General features: G+C 58.0%; 1 protein-coding gene across 2 annotated transcripts in view; it reads left to right on the top strand.

The window, feature by feature from the left end:
• Positions 1 to 765: 765 nt before the first annotated feature.
• TFEB (transcription factor EB) overlaps positions 766 to 13616 on the top strand; it is a 47105-nt gene continuing 34254 nt past the window's right edge. Inside the window, exon 1 of one of the 2 annotated variants that reach the window (XM_004424163.3) lies at positions 766 to 917. The gene's annotated coding sequence lies outside the window, so the exon portion shown is untranslated. Of the gene's footprint in view, positions 918 to 12275; positions 12360 to 13616 lie in introns of those variants that run through there. The other variant, XM_087438576.1, reaches the window with a different exon arrangement.

The raw sequence follows: 13616 nt of genomic DNA, 5'->3' as shown, positions 1-13616 counted from the left end.
CAGCCCTGGAACATTTCTGATTTTTGATGGTGGTGGTGGGTACTAGCAAGCTCTGACTGACGAGGCCTAGGTGGGGAGGCAGTATAAATGGAAAACTCATAACGGAAGAGGAGGTGGGCTCCACTGTACACTCATATTTCTTTCACCCTGTCCTTCACAAGACTGACTCCGATCTTGTCCCTTATGCTCACAGTCAAGGGTAAAAGCACAAGATCCAGGTCTGGAACCCTACTCTAACCCAGGAGGGAAAGAGGTTTGCCACGGAGCAGTTTCTATGGCAACAGCACACCATCTGGGACCCTACGTCTTTTCCAGACTCTGGGAAAAGCAGCCTACGGCAGGCCTATCCTTGGGGTCAGGCAGGCCACAGGGTGTATCATAGTGAGCTCTGATTCAGGACATCAATGCCTGAGAAGAGAAAGAAAACTTGAAAAAGGGACACCAACGAATTGGAACAAAGGTTCCAACTTCAACTCCAAGTCCCTGTTTGCAGGCCTGGGCCCACATAGCGGGACTACAAATCCCGGCGTGCGTGGCAGAGCCGCAGCGAGGACTACGCTTCCCAGCGGGCACCGCGGCAGGACGCCGAGCGGCGGGGCGGGGCGGGGCGGAGCCGCGGGGATGGGTGCTGCCCTCTGCCGGGCGCGGCGGGAAGTGGGTGCGGAGTGACAGCGGGAGCCCGGGCGCCGGGCGCGGGGCTCGGTGACAGCAGAGACGGCGGCCGCGGGTTGGACGTAGGGAGCGGCGGCGCCGACGGCAGCGGGAAGGGCGGACGGGGCGGGCCTCCCTGGTGGCGCGGAGCCGGAGAAGCCCGGGAGGGGGCGGCAGGCGCAGCTCGCGGGCCGGACACCTGAACTTGGGACAAGTTGCTGGAGCCGCGGGGCGCGGGCGGCGGACGGATTGACCTTCAGAGCTAGGTGAGCGGGGCTGGGGGACAAGGGGTGCGCGGAGGGCCCGGATCCCCCGCCCAGGCTCCCCCGCCCCCATCCCGTGGGTCCAGGAGACAGGTGGGTGGGTGGGGGTGCCGGCTGGAGAGGGGAGTGGGACCGTGTGCGCCGCGCCGGCACCCGCCCTGCTGTCCGTCTAGCCCGAGACGCCCGGCGCGTGGCCCGAGCGGCGCTGCCCGCCGAGCCCGGGAGCCCCTCGGGCCTCTCCCTTCGGGCCGGGGCCGGGGGCGGCTTCTCTGCGACCTTATGTAACCAGGCGGGAGGGGCCGGGGCGGGCATGGGCCTTCCCGGCCGGGAGCGGGGAGTCGAAGGGGCGGGAGGCGTGGGAGTGTACTTGCAAGAAGTTTGAGGGATGTGTGGGCCCTGCGCCCACTTCTTCTCCACCGGACGCGGCCGGGGCGGGAGGTGCGGGGGAGGGCGCCGGAGGTAGGGGAGGTGTGCGGGGGCCGAGTCCGGCCGGGCCAGGCCCTGCCTGGATGGTCCGGGGGAGTGGGAGGGCCGGAGCGGCGCCACGCCCCGGGGGCTGGGCTGCTGGAGGGGGGGCGGGTGGAAGTACCATCCCTCCCTCCCTTCCCGTCCGTTCCTCCCCCTCGGTCTCCTGAAGCAGCCGCCTCTGCCCGCGTCCCCGGGTATCCCTAAGCGCAGTCTTTTTCTTCCCCTTGCATTATTCCACGACCTTAGGGAACCTCAGAGCTCACCCTCCACGAGTCCCTCTTCCTGCTTTCCCTGGAGCTCTCAGCCATCTTCCCGCCCCCCGAATGTCCCCCACCGTCTGGGTCCCAAATCCAGAAAACACGCCCCCTTCCCCCTGTTCCCTGAGTCCGCGCCGCCCAACCCCAGGCTGTCCCGCCCCGCGAATCGGCGCTCCTTCTTCTCCCCCTCCCCATTCCCGGGCCATCTATTGGCCGCAGCGCGTGCGCTCGCCTCCTCGAAGGGAGCGGGCCCATGCCAGCTGGGTCCCCGCCCCTCGGGCCCCCTCCCGGCCCGGGGCTCTGGCTTCACGCACGGCTGCCCCTAGCTGCTCCGGGTTGTGAGAGCAGGTTCGCGCCGCAGCCGCCCGGCGCGCCCCGGCCTCGCGCCCAGGGGGAGGGGAGAGGGGGGGAGGAAGGGAGGGCACCCGGGGCGGGGCTCGTCTGCGCGAGCGCCCGCACTGCCCAGGGCTCCCCGCTTCCCGAGCCTTGCCAGCCCCTCACCGCGGAGTCCTCCCCCGATCCCCCGTCAACTGCAGCCGTCGTCCGCTCGCCTGTCTGTTCTGGGGACGGTTCTTCGCCGACAGTCTCTCGACTAAATTTGAGCGCAGTGCTGGGAAGTGTCAGTTAGTTACCGCTTAGCTCCCGCCTCCCACCTTGATTGAGGGGGTGCTTAGTCTACCAGGGAAGGGGTCAAGGCCGGGGCCGGGCCCTCAGTGACACCTCTGGGATGTGGGCTCAGGCCCCTGCACCCACCCCGTCCGAGATTCCACTAGCCCAAGACCTGGTGCTCTTGGCCAACGGGATGGAGGTGGGGGAGGGGGCTGGTCTCTGGTGTCCTATAGATCAGGACGCAGTTCTTGGTTCCTTGGCCGATTCCCTCTGAGGCCTTCTCTGTGCGCAGTATGGGAGACAGCCCCCAGGCCCTGGGGCAGGCAGATCACAGTCTGGGAGAGAGACAGCCAGCAATAGCTGGTCACAGAGGCAGTGGAAGGGGAAGGGCTGGCTGCTTTGAGAGCCCTGCATGGTAGTCTGCCTGTAGGCTTGTACCATGCCTCAGTTTCCCCAGCGGTGGGAAACATAGTAATTCACTTGGCCCCCTTCCTTCTGCCTGCCTCCTGGCTGCTGAGATGGGCGAGCGGGAACCAGAGAGTGTACATGTGGGGCTGTTTGGGTGACTCTAACTCTGCTTCTCCAGGGGAGGAGCCAACATTGCTTACAGTTTACAAGGCCTGTCACAGCTGCAGTGCTATTTCATCCTCAGCTCAGCTCTGTGAGGTGCAGCCAGATGGGAACCCAGGTCTCCTGGTTCCAGGTCCCACTGATGGGGTGCAGGGCTTGGGGCAGGGGACGTTTCAAGTGAACACTGAGTCCAGGGAGAGCCAGCGGGGCTTCTGAAGGCTGATGGCTGGTGACTCACCAGGGCGGGTGGGCCAGGGCAGGCAGGAGCCCCTCCGGGGTTCTGGGATGTGCGGATACCCAGTGCCCACCCCCATTGCCAGTCAGGCCCCCCTTTCAGCCTCTCAGTTGGAAAGTAGGGGGGAGGGACCTCCCACCCTTCAGGCAGGGCTGTCCTTTGAGGGTCTGGCCTCAGGCCGTGATCCCTCCAGGGCCCTGTTTATGGCTGTAATTGCATCATTAGGAGTTTATAGAGTTACTTAGCACCTGCCCCCACAGGGAGTGGCCCAGCCACCCCCTGGCTTCTGTCTCTTCCTTTTCAAAGTCAGCTCGGTCTCTGCCGGCAGCAGCAGGGGTTTCCCCGACTGCAGCTGGCAAGAAAGCCAGGTTGGGCCTTTGTCCTGGGGATGGGGGGCGGTCGGCACTGGGGACGGGTGTGGGGCTGCCCTGGAGATGACCGTGGACATTGGGTTGGCCCCCTCTGATACAGAGGGAGGCAGGTCAAGATTTCCAGAGCTGCCAGAAGTGTCCACAGCCCAGGATAGAGTGAGCGTATCTGCATGTAATGTGTGCACCCTCATCTGAAAAGAGGGAGATAAAAATGGGTACACCTCACAGGCTGTCGTGAGCCTTCAGGGTGGAGCAGGGCTGGTACAGGGTGAGACCGTGGTGTTGCCCTGTGTGTTGGTGTGCGGTGTGTGTACCCGATGGGAGTTTGTGTGCATGGTTATGAGATTGTAGGTATCTAGGTATGTGTGTATAGATGAATTATGTATATGTGTGTCTATGGGAGTATAGCAATAACACGAGAGCATATTAATAAAATATTCATCTATTCTCTTCATGCTATAATAGGACAATATTATAATAAAATTTAGTTATAAACAATAGTTGCCAACATTTATTGTGTATTTATTCTTTAGAATGAGGCAGAAATTATTATTTTCATTATACTGATTCAGAGAAGTTAAGCAAGTTGCCTGAAGTCACACAGGCTGGAAGTGGTAGGGATTCTAACCAGGCGCAACTGACTCCGAGATCCATGTTCTCAGTCCCTAAAGAAGCCCACTGCAGGTATTCTCAGGGGTTCTTTCTTAGAAGGTGGAGGTGTGTGGTCTGGGAACCTTCTTTCCCCATTCAGGGTCTCCTGCTCTGAGCAGGGGTGGGAACTTGCTGAGGCCCCCATGTTTGGGCTGTTCTTCTGAGCTGCAGACACAGGTGAGCAAAGGACCCTGGCGAGCACTCTCATGACTAGCCCGAGGAGGAGATGGTTCAGACCAGGCTTCCTGGGTCTCCTTGGAAACCTCAAATGTTACCTTGTTTAATCGGATGTGGAGAAGAGGCTGTGGGGACAATTGGGTGGAGATGAGACACAGCGAAACATGAGGAGAACATAGGGCACCCCACGCTGCCTCTGACAGGGCCCTGCTCCTCTCAGCCTCAGTTTCCATATCTGTGAACCTAGATTATCTTTGGGGTTCCCTTCGATGAGAACCTTCTACAGATCTTTGGCAAAGGCACCTGGACAGGAGAGGCTTCAGAAAGAGAGAGACGTGCAGTGCGGGGTGCAGGGGCTGGGGAGCTGCTCAAGTCCCCTCGATAGAGCTGTAGCTAAAGGCTGGCTCTGGTGGAGTGACTGGCCAGGTTTTCTTCGACATAGCCGTAGCCACCATGTATCTGGCACTGGGCTAAGTGTAGCCTTGCTAGGGGGTTGTTGAGAGCGTGGGCTCCGGGCTCAGGCTGCCTGGCTTGGAATCCCAGCTCTGCCACTTACTAGCTGTGTGACCCTGGGCCAGCTGCTTAACCCTGCTGTGCTTCTGTTTCCACCCCTGAAAACCGAGGATTATAGTAGCCCCTACCTAATAGTGCTGTAGTGAGGGCTAAGTACGTCAATGCACGCTGCATGGACGGGACTTAGAATAGCACCATGCTCAAAAAGTGTTAGCTATTATCATAGTTAAGTCTTACAACTCATTTATTTCTTTCTTTATCATTTTCAAGTGAGGAAATAGAGGCATAGAGAGCTCTAGGGAAGAAATAAAGACCCATGGGTTGCAAACAGTTCTCCCCTGTGCGTCTAATGTCTTCAAATGAAATGCCTTATGTGGGGCTTTGCAGACTGCATGGCCACAGTCCCCACCACTCCCTGTTGCACCACACGCAGCCTGGTCTCCACATTTAACAAGATAGCACAGGGGACTTGGCAGTGCCTGCAGCATCTCTCCCACTCCTGCTCTGCCCCTTGGGTAGCATCTGGCCTGGCCTCTTACTACCCACTCGTGACCCGTGGCTCTCCCCTGCCCTCCTGCAGCCTGCCCCTCCTCCACTCTGCACTAGAGGTACAGATCCCCTTGGCTGCAATGTCACTGAAGGCAGAGAAAAATCCCAGCGATGGGGCAGGATCTGGACTTACTGTGCCCACAGGAAGTGATTTGCTGTGGGGTGGTGGGGCAGTGGGTGAGAGCCAAGGGCAGCTGAGAGGGGCAGAAGAAAGAGGAAGAGTCATCACCGGTTTTCCTTCCTGGCTCTTAAGTGTGGGCAGAAGGAGGAGGAGAAATGAAGTCTGGCCATCCCCACCTCCATCCAGCCTCCTTGGGGACAGGCCTCCTTGTTGGCTCCTGTCCACAAAGAGGGTCCTGAGGTATTATGTGATGCCATGAGGATTAATCCAGGGATTCCAGCAGACTATCCAGAAACCCGTGGTCCACATGCCCTGCTCCCAGTCCTTGTTCATGCTGGTCCCTCCTCCTGCCACACCCTTCCCTGCTTCCCTCCCTGTAACCAAATCCTCTGTCCATCAAGGCACACCTTTCCAGGAGACCAGGGGACTGTTCCATCTGACTGCAGCCCTGGCTGGAAATTATGATCACCTAGAAGCTCTTAAACAATACCATTGCATCTGAATCTTGGGGGAGGGGCCTAGGCATCAATATTAAAAAAAAATTCCCTCAATGAATCTGATGCCCGTTCTCTAGAACACTGGGTCTCAAATTTCAGTGGGTGTCAGAATCGCCTGAAGGAATTGTCCAAACAGAGATTGCTGGGCCCACTCCGGGGGGTTTCTGACTGAGTGGGTCTGGAATCAGTAGGTCTGCAAACTCCATTTGGTCTGGAATTGAACTTCCGACAAGTTCTCAGGTGATGCTAAGGCTGCTGGTCCCTAGGCCACACTTCGAGAACCTACTGCTTTGCAGCCACCCAGGCAAGAATTCTGTCTCCTGGGCCTCTGATTGCTTCGGGCCTCTTAGGCTTGTCTCCTTTTCGAAGCCAGGTCCCCAGGGGCGGGGACCACTCTCAGACCCTCTGGTGACCCACAGTCCCTGGTATAGTCAGCCCTCCTTTCCCCACCTCCTGGTACACTGACCACCGTCCAGCCTTGTGTGCTTGGCCCCACCCTCTGGGACAAGTGCTCAGGAAATATTTGCTCTCGATTAAGGCAGGATGAGGCGGACCATGAAGGATGGCACTAGCCTGAGAGTCATCCGGACAGGACACGGGGCGGGGTCTGAAGCTCCTGCTAAAGCGCCCAGAGCCAGCGCAGCATGACTGGGATGGGGGGGTGTCCACAGCGGCCCTGCACTTTGCTGAAGTGAGGCTGTAGAAAGACCCCTCGTGTTATTTTACTTTCCCACCCCGTGGAGGGCAAGTGTTGGATCAGTGTTTGCCTTGTATTTCTTGTTAATAATAAAAATGATAAAACACACACAGAAAGCAGCTGTTCCCTTCTCCTTTCCTCACCCAGACTGGAGATGTGGGGAGGGTGGGTGGGGTCACTGCTGGAGGTAGGGGCGTCTGCATTGTCTAGGAGGTCCTGGGCCTTGAGGGCAGCAGAATGTCGGGTGGGCTTGTGGGGGTGCAGTCTTCCTTGGAAGCTGGGGGAGTTGGGGTGAAGCCTGGTGGGCGGTGAGAAGAGGTGGTGGCAGGCCCTTCAGCCCTGTAGGGGGGTGGCAGGATGAGCTTGGCCTCTGAGCCGGGCAGCAGGTGAATGGAACACTCCAGCATCAGCCCCCTGAGCGCAGGGGTTGGCTCTGCTTCGTTCCATGCGGTATCCCCAGCGCCTAGAAGAGAGCCTGGTGTAGTGGCTGCTGGGTCAGTCTCTGTGGAGGGAGTGGGTGAACGTGAATTGAGCCCCCCTCATGTGCCCGGAAATGAGGACACGACAAACGCCTTACCCGTGGCCTCTGCCCTGCAGGAGTGTCACCCTCTGAGAGCCAGGGACTTGCACACAGCTCGACAAGGAGGCGCTCCCCGCCTCCGCCCCCCAGTGATGCAGGCCCAGCCTCGCTCCGCTGGCGTGGAGCTCACAGGCTGCCCCTCCTGACAGAGGGTTTGCCAGCACCCCTCCCCCGCCCAGTTCTACCAGTGGGTCGGTAGGGTGGGGCCCCAGTTTGTCTTCTCCTGTTTGCCAAGGGAAGTCACAGCCTGTCCTCTGCCTTGTTTATAATTGGTTTGGGGACAGCACCTGCCCCAGCGCCTGCAGTCCCTGAAGTGTGCAGAGTGGCCAGGAGGTGACACGCGATACTGTCTACCCCCTGCCGCCTCTCGTCCCCTCCCTGCGCTGGCCAGGTGCGCTCCTAGCTGCCCCTGCCAGCCCGGTGCTGGCTGGCTTTGCTGCAGGCTGACTGGGGATGTGGGACTGGGGGCCTTGGAGGCCAGCTGCTGCTGCCCCCATGTCATCCAGGAGAGGGGACCAAGGCGCAGGCACCCCGTGGCCTTGAGCACCAGTGGGGTCATCAGGCGGGGGGGACCCGCTCCTGGGGGCCCAGCAGGCGGGGGGCGGGGGCGTAAGAACACGGCTCCTCCCTCTGCGCTGACAGCCCAGCAGGGACCTTCAGTCACCGCAGAGGACGGAGCAAGGCCGAGGGATGTGAGACAGCGCAGAATAACGTCCTCAGTGGCTGTAGAGGTCTCTGTCCATGCCGGCCCTTCACAATGAAGAGCAGTCTTCTTTGGTCCGGAGAGAGTTTTTGCAAAGGGCTGGTGCCAGCGCGGAGACCTCTTCCCGCCCTCTGGGCCCCCTGGGTCCTCTCACCGGGGGTCACCTCTGCAGGCCCAGGAGGCTCCTTCCTGGACAGAGTCCTTCCTTCCAGGAGGACTAGAGGCTGCTGAGTGCGAGGGGAGGCCACAGGGAGGCCCCTGAGCCGCCCACCTGCCACGTGGAAGCCCTGGGCCCTGGGGGGTGTGGTGCTAAATTGGGCCCAACGACTCAGGCCTCTTTGGACCTGCCAGTTGCTGAGCCCCAGGACTTGGGCCTGGAACCTGGGGCCGTGCGTCTGCTGCCCTCCCCTCCAGCACCTTCTCTCTCCTGCTTTCCTTTGCCCCCAAGCCCCATCCCTGACTCCATCTAGTTCCACGGCATCTGAGACACTGGCCTTCAGTGTGCATGTTTCTTTCCTGCTCTCTGTCCCCCTTCTCTCCATCCCTTTAATTTCTTTTCTCTGCCTCCCTCCTTCTTTGTGTGTGTTCAGAGGGTGTCTAGGCCCACCCTGCTCCCCCAATGCCTTCTTAGCGTGAGTCTCCAAGCCCTGCTGTCAGGGGCCCCGAGGAGCGGCCCAGGGCAGGTGAGGCGGGTGTGAGCGTCCCCAGCCCAAGGTAGTCCCTGCCCTCGGCCAGGAAGGGGCATGCGGTGGCTGGGACACCCTGGGGAAGGGGTGGGAGATGAAAGGGGCTCCTGTGGGCTGAGGGGCGGCCAGCAGCTGGGCCAGCTGAAGCAGTCCCTCCACAGATGGCCCTGAGTATCACCAGATACTCCAGACCTGTGACCCACTGTAGTTTCTCATCCAGTTTTTTTGGCCTAATTCTAGTGGTTTTCAAAACAAGGTGTGAGAAGAAAGTATTAGAATGTCTGTTTCTATTTATTTGTATCTCATCTTTTTTCCTCCCTTTTTGTTGCGAAGTATAGCATAGTTGCTGAAAATAGCATAAACATATATGTATAATGTAAAAAATAATTGTAAAAGCCAACATCAAGGTAACAGCGCCCAGATGAAGAAACAGAATGTAGTCTGCACTCCAAAATCAGCTTGTGCCCCACCTCGGTCATAACCCTCCCCCAGAGGTAACCACTCTCCGGACCTTTATGGTAATTAGTTCCTTGCTTTTAAAAAAATCATGTAACCACCTATGTTTGCAGCCTTTAGCGGTTTAGTTTTGCCTGATTTTGAATTTACTACAACTGGAATGACACTAGACGTGTTCTTTTTTTTTTTTTTTTTTTAAAGATTTTATTTATTTTATTTTTTTTGCCCCCAAAGCCCCAGTAGATAGTTGTATGTCATAGCTGCACATCCTTCTAGTTGCTGTATGTGGGACTCGGCCTCAGGATGGAGGGAGAAGTGGTGCCTCGATGCGCACCTGGGATCCGAACCCGGGCCACCAGCATTGCAGCGTGCGCACCCAACCACCAAGCCACAGGGCCGGCCCTAGACGTGTTCTTTTATGTCACATTTTTTTCCACTCAACAGTCCACTTGTGAGATTCATCCATGTTGTGTGTAGCTGCAGTGTGTTCCTTTTCATTGCTGTATAATATTCCACCACATGAACTTGCTACCATGTTTGTATCTACCCTGCTACTCATGGACATTTGGGTTGTTCTGCTTTCTTGGCGTCCTTGACATCCTTGTATTGCTTCCTGGTGCATTGGTGCATACATTTCTCCAGAGTATATATAGCCCAGAGTGGAATTGCTAGAACACAGGGTATGCAATGCCTGTTTCAACTTTAGCAAATATTTTGCTAAGTGGTTGTACCAATTTACTCCTCACCAGCGGCTCCAAGAGCCCCTGTTGCTCCGTATCCTCGCCACCACTTGGTATTGGTGGACTGTTTAATTTCTGTCCTGCTGATGAGGGTGTAACAGTCTCTCCAGGGCCAATCTTCCTCAGCAAAAAAGAGGAGGATTGGCAACAGATGTTAGCTTAGGGCTAATCTTCCTCAAAAAAAAAGCAAGGATAAGACCTAACTATCATAAAGATCTGGATGTATCTATCATGGGTGTAATTTTCATCTCCCTTCTCATCTTTTTTATAAATCTATTTTTGTATACATTTGCTGGCATGCACAATATATTCGTGTGTTGGTATTTATAATAATTTATGAGAAAAGAAGCATATATTGGGGGTGTTAGAAACTTTTTACTCATAGGACTGTGTGATCAAAATGGCAATAGTGAGTGCCAGAGAGGGGGCTGGTTTGTAGGTTGGAGGTGGGAAGGTGGTCTTGGGAGGAGACCTCCAAGTGGAAGTGCCTGCCGATGGGGACCCTCTTCCCAAAGGGTCCTGAGCCCCCAGAGTCCTCACTAGCACCTTCAGGCCCTCCTGCCTGGTACAGCTGGCAGAGCAGGGGACCTCTAAAACCCCCAGCAGATACCCTTCGGTTTAGAATTGGCCGACGCTCGTCTTTCAGGGGCTCCTAGGCTTCCCAAACGGGGGCGATTTTGCCTCCCAGGGGCCATTTGGCAACGTCTGATGACATTTTCGGTTGTCACAGCTCAGGGAATGCTCCTGGCACCTAGTGGGTAGAGGCCAGGGACGTTGCTAAACATCCTGAAAAGCTCAGGACCGTCCCACAACAAAGAGTTATCTGGTCCTGAGTGTCGCTTGTGCTGAGGTTGAGAAACTCTGATCTTGGAAGAGCCAGGAAACTGAGATTTGCCGTGAACCGGCTGCCTGGCCTTGGGGAAGCCACCGAGTGCCTTCAGCCTCAGTCTCCTCATCTGAAATGACGGTAGCAAGGGTTGCTGCTCCCTCCCCTCCAGGGGCTTGTTGTCAGGGCAGGGAGAGGGTGGCTGTGGAGGCCTTTGGGAAGCATCCCTGCCAAGGGGCCTGTGGTCGTTGTTTCCAGGGGAGGGAGGGCCTGGGCTCCCAGTCCACGGAGCTGGAGGTGGCAGGCGAGCCCTGGCCTCAGTTCCTGCTGCTCCAGGCCCCAGAGGGCTGTGGGGGAGCCACCCTGAGGGCCCAGCCTTTTGATGAGGGCTGCAGAAATGAGGGGCTCTCTGGGGAGCCCTGGGGCCCAGGCAAAACCGTTTCTGACTTTGTCCTTAGTGGGGTGGGAGTCCAAGGTTGTGTGGGGTGATAAGTGGTGCTTATCGTTCTCCTTATCTGAGGCCCCATTGCAAGTCCGGGCAGTGAGGCGTGGGAGCCAGCGGTCATCCTCGGCGGCTCTGCACACCTAGGCCAGGCTCCTCCTTACCCTCTGTGTCCTTCCAGAGTTACTATCCCAGGGAGGGCCCTAGAGTGATCAGACCTTCCTGGTCCTTTCCGACCTCCCCATTCGGGGGCTCACCTCACCTCAGGGGCATCTTCTGCCTTCTCCAGGAGCTGTGGCCTGCTTGATCTTCCCTCCACTACACTATCCCTTCCTGAAACATACTCTCATGAAAGGGCCTAGGAAACTCATCCACCTTGAGGTGTAGATGACTAATACCAGCTTAATGACAGCCAGCCTTTCTTGACAAGGGGTATTTATTATTTACCTACCAAAGATGGGAATCCTTTAGCCACCAGAAAGAAACACTAGTGACATGTCCAGTCTCTCTGACAGGTTGTTGAGAGAAGTACTCTGGGAGCTGAGGAACCTCTGAAATTGCATGTGTAGTGAGACTATTTTCCCACCAGTGGAAATTGTGTGGTGACTCAGATTTTCACAGAGCTTCATAGGAATATGCTTGGTCTCAGGGTCCTTTTCAGGATGGGCTATGGTAAGACTGGGAACTGGGTGTCCGGAGGCCCTGGGAAGGCCTGAGGCTGAGGGGGCAGGTGTGTGGTCAGTCAGGAAAGTGGTGAACTGGGGGGCTTCTGGCTAAGAGGGCACGTCTCCAGGAGGGGCTGGGAGGGTGTGCGGGTTAGGGTTCGACTCACGCGGGACCTGGGAGGATTCCTGCCAATTCCTGCCCCTCTGTGCCTCTCCATCTCGGTGCAGGGGGTAGCATGGCCTGGGGTCCCGTGGGGCCAGGCCATGTGGCTCGTGGCGGGCTGCCAGGGGCTCCATCTAGGGGCAGGGAAGGGCTCTGTAGGTGGCCCGGAATCCCGGGTGGGTGAGGTTGGAGCTGGGAGCCGTCAGTGTTGGGTAGACTTGTGGGTGTGAGAGGCCTTCCGGGCGTGCAGTTCCTCTGCGCTGTGAGTAATCCTCGGCCACATTTGCAGCTCCCAGGGGATTGTGCAACTTCCTCTCAGGCCGAGGTGCAGGGGGCTGGGTGAGAAACAGCGTGGGGGAAATGAGGAAACTGGGGCCGGCGCTGGGGCAGGGGCACGGCCCTGGGCTGCGGCCCCCCGTGGAGCTGAGCATTCCAGGGGCCCTCCCTCCAGGGGGCTGCCTGCTCCCAGGTATGAGGATGTGTGTGTGTGTGTGTGTGTGTGTGTGTGTGTGTGTGTGGTGTCTTTGGGGAGGTGGGTGAGTGGGGACGAGGCCCCGCAGGCTGCACTGGCACCGGGATGTCGTGGGGTAGGGGAGCTACTGAGCAGGTGGGGCTGGGGAGGCAGGTGGTGCAGGGAAGGGGCCCCTGCCCAGGCTCGGGGTGGGACGGCACGTGGGAGAGTGGAGAGCGCACGAAGTCAGTGGTCAGAGGCGCTGGCTGCCAGCGCCTCCTCCTCTGAGGAGCCCCACGACCCCAGGCAGTCTCACTAAGCGCTGCTGACCTCCCTGCTGTCTCCCAGGCTTGTGTTCAGGCCCCGGGAGAAGGTGATGGGCACAAGGTGCTTAGCTGGGCGCTGGCCAGGCCGCAGTAAACACCCACTCCCATCAGGGACTGGGAGCAGACACCCTGCCGTCCACCTGGGTCTGAATCCTGTGTGATTCTGGGAAGTTGCTTAGCCCCTTGGTGCCTCAGTTTCCTCCTCTGTAAAATGGAGATAACAATTACAGTGCCCACCGTGGGTTCATTCTGAGGATTAAAAGACTGAATTCACGCAGAGCGCTCAGTACAGTGCCCGGTGCCCAGTGAGGGAGTCTCTGCACAGGTGAACGTTTTACCTGTATGAGAGCGTGTTTGTGTGCAAACAGCAGGCACCGCCCAGGGCTCATGGGGATGATGTTTGATGGTGGGGATTTGAGTTGGAACTGGGGATGATAATAAGAGCTCGCGTTCCCCAGGCCTTACCCCATGACTTGTATCGGCCCCTTGAACCTTCATAGTTGCCCCATGAGATGGGGGCCGTTATTACCTGCTTTCGCAGATAGACTCATGGAGGCACGGAAGGGTTGAGGAACTTGCCCCAGGGCAGTGATATCAGTGAGGAGGACAGCAGGATGGTCCCCTTGAGCCCTGAGGTGGACCCGCCACCCCGGTGCCAGCCCCTTCTCTGGGTTCAGCTGGAGGTGGGTGGGTGGGGAGGAGGGAGCAGGGTCTGCTGTGAGAGGTGAGTGGGCTGTGGGCTCTGCGACCCGGGAGCCCTGCCTTCTCTCTGCACCTCCCCCCAACCTCCAGTAAAATGGTCAACAAATATAAAGAATGCAGTTAAGATAGGGAACGGCTTTTCAGTAGTTGGAGTTGGAGTCACTTCCCTGGGGTGAGCTTCCTGTGGTGTGCAGACTTAAGAGAGGGGCTGAGGCCCACTCCTGGAGTGGGCAGTGTGTGCACTGGT

The sequence above is a fragment of the Ceratotherium simum genome, chromosome 13 (assembly GCF_057802395.1).
Source record: "Ceratotherium simum simum isolate JZ-2026a chromosome 13, ASM5780239v1, whole genome shotgun sequence".
NCBI classification, from domain to species: domain Eukaryota; kingdom Metazoa; phylum Chordata; class Mammalia; order Perissodactyla; family Rhinocerotidae; genus Ceratotherium; species Ceratotherium simum.
The sequence above is the reverse complement of the archived record's forward strand: the minus strand, read 5'-3'. Positions and strand labels throughout refer to the sequence as shown.